Source organism: Silene latifolia, chromosome 2 (genome assembly GCF_048544455.1).
Source record: "Silene latifolia isolate original U9 population chromosome 2, ASM4854445v1, whole genome shotgun sequence".
In the NCBI taxonomy this organism is placed as follows: domain Eukaryota; kingdom Viridiplantae; phylum Streptophyta; class Magnoliopsida; order Caryophyllales; family Caryophyllaceae; genus Silene; species Silene latifolia.
Window position 1 is genome coordinate 199,195,555 of NC_133527.1, and position 7,457 is coordinate 199,203,011.

Sequence of the window (7,457 nt, forward strand, 5' to 3'; positions counted from 1 at the left end):
TTTGGTAATGTGTTGTATGTGTGTGGCAACATGTTATTAGTTTATGTTAGTAATTAATCAATAATAGGCAATTAAATTGCAGACAGTTTAGATGAAGAGGTAAATGTGTTGTTAGTGGTAGAAAGAAGAAGAGGAAGAGACAAAAGGGGAGGTGTCAAGTCTGTGAAAGCTGAACACTAAAATAGTCAGTGTATGTATGTGTAATTGTGTATAGCTAATGACTGTCCGCAGCAGAAAGATTCTTTACCAGTATTCTTTACCTACCCCCCCATCGGCCCATCTCTATGTTTTATGTCTGTCTATGTATGAGTCCACCATTGATCCATGTATCAATGCATCTGTGGTACCTTCCTTACTTACTAGTCTCTCTCTAATCTCTATGGTCCTTACTACTCCATAATCCATATGCTTTCCTGTTTCAAAATGACCTCTCATCACTCATCACCCCATCCTTCCTGCATCAGTCCTTTCATCTGTACTGCCTCCGTCTATGGTCCTTACTGCTCCTCTTTTTTAAACCGTCTTAATTTATTCTCAAAATAATGATTTAAAATTATTTAGGCACAAATGATTAGACTCTTACAAGTGAAACAGTCATCAGATATCAATTGGTCTCTTTAAAACGTAGGTTCTCTCTTTTAACATTTAAATGGGTTAAGTATCATCCTACTTAAGCATACAGACAATTTTTTTGTTTTTCTCAATACATTCTGTTTTTGTCCTATTCTTACCACTTAACCTGTTTTAAACTTAAACGAACCTCCATCTAAATAAGAAATTGTGAAACAAAAAAAAGTATACGTCTCCATTGAGAGTTTGAGAGCATCTGACGGAAAATGGGTTTGAAGAAAACAACGAATAACATAAAGAGTGCTTTTTCAGATGTCTGAAAACATCCCAGAAAAGAGAATCTGCTTTTTGATGTAGTCCCAGTCTTGCTCTTATCCTTGTTTTTCACCATTTCTCAACCCTTTTTCGTTATGTTCTCACACATCCTTGTTTTACTTTCCTACATTGCCTTTATTCTTTCTTGGTAATTCAAACGAGTTTGTAATCAAAAGAACATAAATTGTTTTCGTTCCACTCTAAAAGATTCTCCTCTGCACTAACCACCCCTAACCCCCAAATACTGTTCATTTCAGTATGTAGTCTCCCGTGTAAAACGTTAAGAGCAATTTCAATGGTTAAGCTTCAACTCTTGTTTGCAATTTTCTAAAGTTACAAAGTTAATAGTTCAATTATTGAAGTTGTCTACGCAGACTAGCTTAGTTAGTTTGAGCTAGTAGCTCTATGAAACTATTAGCTTAACTATATCCACAGAAAGCAGGCAACAAATAAGAAAACGGAAAATGCACTCGATATCCCTGAGATTTGACATTTTTCCCTAAATACCCAATTTTTTTATCCGAAAAATTTTAAGAGGACATAACTCGTGTTTACGAGTTCAGAAGGTGACAATTTCTTTTCAAATCGATCATCTTTCCGATAACTACCATTTGAAAAAAAATTGTTGTATTTGAATCTAATGGCTAGGAGTGGCCATATCTCTTGGTCACGACTCACGAGTTCTAAACTCGACAAATCTCCTTTTTCAAGTCGTAGTTCTCGGAAATATGACCAATTTGAGAAAAAAATAGTCACTTTCTGAGATCGCAAACACGAGTTATGACCTCTTAAAAAATTTCAGATAAAAAATTTCGGTATTTAGGCCAAAATGCCAAATTAATGGAATCCATAATTAATTTGGTATATCTACCGAATTTCGTTTTTTTTTATAAAATAACTTGGTTCTTCATTTCAAATTGGTTTGTTTACTTAAAAAACAATTTTTTTTTCAATGGTACAAACTTTTTTTTTAGGGTTCTTATTTACAAACCCTAAATAAGAACCTTTCATTGCAATTCCTCTTAGCCGTGTTGATGATAAGTTTGACAACCATACAAGGGAATGCGAAACTTTTCCTCATTCCTACATTGTCTTTCTCTTAAATTCTTCAAATAAAATTATGGATTCACTCCTAAATTTTTGTGTGAATAACAAATCGTAACTATTGATTTCAATTCATTCTTACTGGAAAATGTCTATCAGTTATATGATACACAATAGATTTTCGGGGAAACGATTTTCCAACAAATTTATTGGAAGATAAATTACAATCTGAAATAAAAATGATACTCCCTCTAATTTCATTTATTGTTCCTCTTTCCCTTTCCATCCATTTTTCTAATTGTTCCCTCTTTCCTTTTTTTGAACAACTTTGTGTGATCCAAAATCAATTTCATGTGGGTCATGTGTATTCTGTGGTCCAAATTGATTCCCTTAATTCTTATGGCAAAAAGAAAGGGGAACAATAAATGAAATTGAAGGGTTTACTAAACATAATAAAATAAGTACGTGTATAAAAAAAATTCACAACCTCACAAGTACACTTGTCATGAAAGCGTGTATCAAAATAAAAGGTATGGTTAGGGATGGAAATCACAAAATCTTATTGAAGACGGCGATATCCGTCACAAGCTTGTGACGGATACTATTTTTTCTCACAAAATATCAATGAGGGGTGAGTGGGGAAGCACATGGGGGTGCCCCACCTTGTTCCCACTCCCTTTTTGTGAGAGGTCTTCAGCTTGTGACGGGATTAGCCCGTCACAAGCAAGACTGTAATACTACGGTTTTATGAGTCTCTGGATACTCTATCGAGTGGGCCTTACTCTGTCGAGTAAGGGTGTTTTGATTTACGAAACAGTATTCTGTCTTTAGGGTACTCGATCGAGTAGCTTTGACACTGGATCGAGTACGTTAGTTACTCGATCGAGTAGCTCGGTTAACGGGTTATGTTTTGACGGGTTTTGTTAATAATGCGGATTAGTATATATATTATGTCGTCATCTTTATTAAACACTTTTATAAATCTTATACACTCTCATAAAGGAGCTTGAAACTACGTTATTCTCTTCATCCGCATTATTGGCAAATCCCGGAGCTTGAGAGGTCGGATTTCATTGTTCTTTGTGTCTTTGTGATCCTTGCGTCAATGGTAAGTCCTACATACCAATTTTATAGCATTTGGTTAAGATTGTTTAAACCCTAATTTATGGGATTGAAGATTTTATGATTAGTTGTGTATGTAGTAATTGTATGATTATGTGATAGGAGGAGGATTCGTAGAGGAAAAGTTTTGAGACAGCTGCTAAGATCGTCTGTTGTGTGTGTTTGCATTCCAGGTAGGGTTTCCCTACTCAGTATTAGTCACATGATGTGGATTGATGATTTGATTATGATTGTTGATAAGTATAATGTTGGTATTGTGACGGTTGTTGGATTTTATCATTATTGATTGTTGTTGATTGTATCTGTCTGTGATCTTCGGGGTGCGTCCCTGGCTGAGTGGAGTCACTTGCGGGAGTAGCTTCACGCCCATGATTCGCCTTCTGTGGAACCCGCCACAGAAGGGATGTGCACATTAATGGACTTGGGTTTATCGCTCGATGGAGATGAGCGGGGCTTAGGTGGGAACGGCTGCGGTCCCCCACTGGCGGTGTGGAGTACATTGCGATGGGTACTGCAGCGGGGCTACACACTTTAGTGTGTAGTCAGTGATGAGGAGTTGATTATGGAGTTTGGGTTGATGTGACGGTTGAGCTGTTTTGTTACTTGTCTTATTGTGATTGTATTGTGTGATTAGTATTGACCCCGTTTATTGTTTTAAAAAATGTGGTGATTCATTCGGGGATGGTGAGCAGTTGTTGAGCAGATTTGACTAGAGGCTTTTGGGCTAGCTGGGATGTGTCACCACGAGCTGATTAGAGTCTTCCGCTGTCACATTTAAGTTGTTTAGACATTTAGTTTTTGAGAACATGTATTGTACCTTTTGTCAGTTTGGATTTGGAATTGTAACCACTTTAAACAGTTTGACTATTTAAATTATGTTTCTTTATTGTCATTTTATTATCATTGCCTCGGGAAACCCAGATGGTGACGTTCTTATACCTGGGTGGTCCTGGTAAGGCACTCGGAGTATGAGGGTGTCACAAAGACGCTTTGGATGGAAATGGATCCTCTCCATTTCCTTTATCTCCATGTCCTCTCACAATCTTTTTAAATAACAATTTCCCCTTTCACCGTCATTTTCCTTTATCTTTATGCGTAAATTTAGAACCGTTAGATATTGTCCAAATGCGATCCCGACCATTGATAGGAACTTGCCTCTCCATTTCTTTTTAGGAAATGGAGAGAAAGTGGGCTCATTAGGGGTGGCAAGTGTGGCCCAAACCGTACCCGAATCGAACCGAAGGAGAAAATTCGATCCAAACTTACCTTTTAAAAATTCATAACCGATCCACTACTTAAAAATTCATATCCAAATCCAATATTGGAAAACTCGAACCACATCCAAACCCGATCCATTTATACCCGAACCCGACCCAATCAAATATTTTTCAAGTAGGCTTTATTAAGCTTGAAATTTCAATTTTTTACATATAAGATAAATTTTTTATATAGTAAATCAAGTTTCGAATTGGATTTTAGATTATATGGTGGATCTGGCATGGATTTTGGGTGGGTATGGATTTGAAAAAAGTATAATGGATCGGGTATGAATTTTAAAATTTTGGATATGGATCAGGTTTGGATATGATCCGTGATCCAATAATTAAGTGGATTAGGTTTGGATCTTGCAAAACCCGATTCAACCCGAACCATTGACATCCCTAGATATGGTTGATAATAAAAGTGTTTCACACATAGATAAAGGGGTACAATAACTCAAAAAAAAAAAGATAAAGGGGTACAGTCGTACAGAGAAATTGGTTTCTATTAACGCTTAATAAATCACAAATTGTTTTAGCAAAAGACTTACCTAATACTCCCTCCATACCAGACTAATGGTAACATGGTAAAAACTAAAAAAATGAGGTTTTTAAGAAAAGAGGGTAAAAGCAGGGGTAAAGAGGGAAAAAAAATAGATGGGGGTATGTAATTGTGGGTTTAATTATGGGTTGATAGGTGGGGTATGTAATGACATTTTGTGTAAATATCAAAAAGGTATAAGGATAACTTCGTAATGTTGTCGGCCAAATAAGGAATGTTACCATTGGTATGGTACGGCCGTATTAGGTAAGTGTTATCATTGGTCTGGTATGGAGGGAGTAGCATAAAGCCCAACTAAATAATTTAATAAACTTGAAAAAATAGTTAATTTTGATAATTACATATTTAAATATGTCAGTTTTCATAAAAAAATATCGAGTAATCAAAATAAAACCGAAATCTGAATATAAATTCATATTAATGATATTTCGGGCCTAGTTTCGGGAAAAAGAGTTGAGCCTAATACAAATAATGACGTTGAGTGATCCAAGCCCAAAGCAATAGATGCACTAATGGAGTAACAAGCATGAGCGTCTGAGAAGGAGGTTAAGGATCAGAAGTTGATCGGCCGCCACCCAGGGGCGGATCCAGGAATGAAAAGTACGTTGGGCTAGGCCGATGTTGGTGGTCGTAAGTCATGCAAAGTCGTAAGCTTGTGCGTACTTGTAATGTAATGTTGCAACCTTGACCGGTGATAAGACCATTTTTTTTAAGAATGATACAAATTGAAATTATCTTGTAAAAATATGAGTAAGTATTACAAAATATATACCCGTACTCGTATAAAATCTTTTACAATGCAATTCATATTTTTATTAATAAATACTGCGTATTCACATTTGGTAATGTCACGTTGCCCACGTAGTCAAATACAATTTAATTACACAAATTATAAAGTAAGACCGTCACATACTAAGAAAACTATTAATTTTAAGCTAATAAACGAGTGATGTTTTTATATAATGCGATTGTCTCATAGTATAAGATCGTCCCATACGTAACTACTGATTTAATTAAGGAGCACTAACAATTTACAATAAACGTATGTGATGGGGCATATTCTGCACCGCTGACCAAGTCAACATATTGAGCAAGGTCAAGGGTATCCACAGCAAAGTCAACGACTTAAACAGTCTAGCCGATGGAGCCCATCGGCTGTCACCTGGTCCCGGCCGGACAAGCGGCCAGCCGGGACACAAACCGCGTACTCATATCCAAGACCCTCGGCGAGCCTGCCACAGGTCCATCGGCCGAGGGTACAACGGTCTTTTCACCTGATAGCCACTTGGCCACCTGGCCACTACGTGACAAAAGGTGAATGCCTATAAATACTCCTCAACCTTCATTGAGGAAAGGATCCACAAATTGACCTAATAACCACTATTCATCTGGTAATATCTTCCTTATCTCTCTACAATACACTCTTAGCCAAGTAACAACAACTTACCTCTCTAAGTTTACTGACTTGAGCGTCGGAGTGAGTACGCTCGGCCAAAGCCGAGCCCTCAGTTTGTTCATCGTTTCAGGAAAGATCAAAGGAGAGTTCAAGCAAAGACATCCTTCTACGAGCTACGAGTGGTAACAAGTATCTGCTCTGGAATTACACCCGGAACAATTGGCGCCGTCTGTGGGGAGTTAACTAGAAGCTAGTCACATTCATTCCCAAACAACAAAAACAAAAACACAAGAAAAACCCACCCCAAAAGCTAAGAAGATGTCAAAACAGCAAGTAGTCGTGACCGACGAAACCGAGCTACCCCAGGATGATACATTTCACCATTCTGGAGTATTGCAACCCTCCACCGGCGGAGTAATCCAACCGGAATTCGGAATGCCGATAACACCGGACACACCGCCGCCCGTCAACCAGGTCACCATCATGGGACAGGTGGTTGACGTTGCAAAATCGAAGACACTCCTGGACCTGGTGGGAGTGCACCGGCTCACAGCACGCCGACACGAGCGACGGATGCCATCCAGGAGACCAGGGCCCAGGGCGTGACTCCAAGAAACTTGAACGAAGCACTGGGAGAAGCAGACCCTATCAAGACGCCGGAGGAGCCCAGAGTGGTCGTGGTGAACATAAGTCCTTCTCGCACCCGGGAGAGGACATCGCCACCGCAACACCGACGAGGCACACCGGGGGGGGGAACCAGTGAAGCCCGACTCAGGAGAGTCGGAGAAGAAGCCCAAGCCGGAGAAGGAGTCCTTCCCGCTACGAGGAGAGAAGCCGGACTAGGAGTGCGAGGAGTCGGTCGCCGCGTGTCATCCGACACGTGGTCAAGCAGCCCCTCAGTGATTATGTCCTCGACATCGCCGTGCCACCTAAGCTGAAGTTGCCGGCGCTCACATACAAAGGAGATAGTGACCCAACCGACCACGTTGAAGCCTTTGAATCTCACATGTCGGTATGGGAGCAACCCGATGAAGTCTGGTGCCGGGTCTTCCCGACGACTCTGCATGGGATGGCTCAGAGTTGGTACAAGGGGCTTCCTGACGGCTCGATATATTGTTTCGCCGACCTAAAGGACGCCTTCTTAGCCCAGTACTCTTGCAACAAAAGGAGGGCCGTGGAGACATCGGAC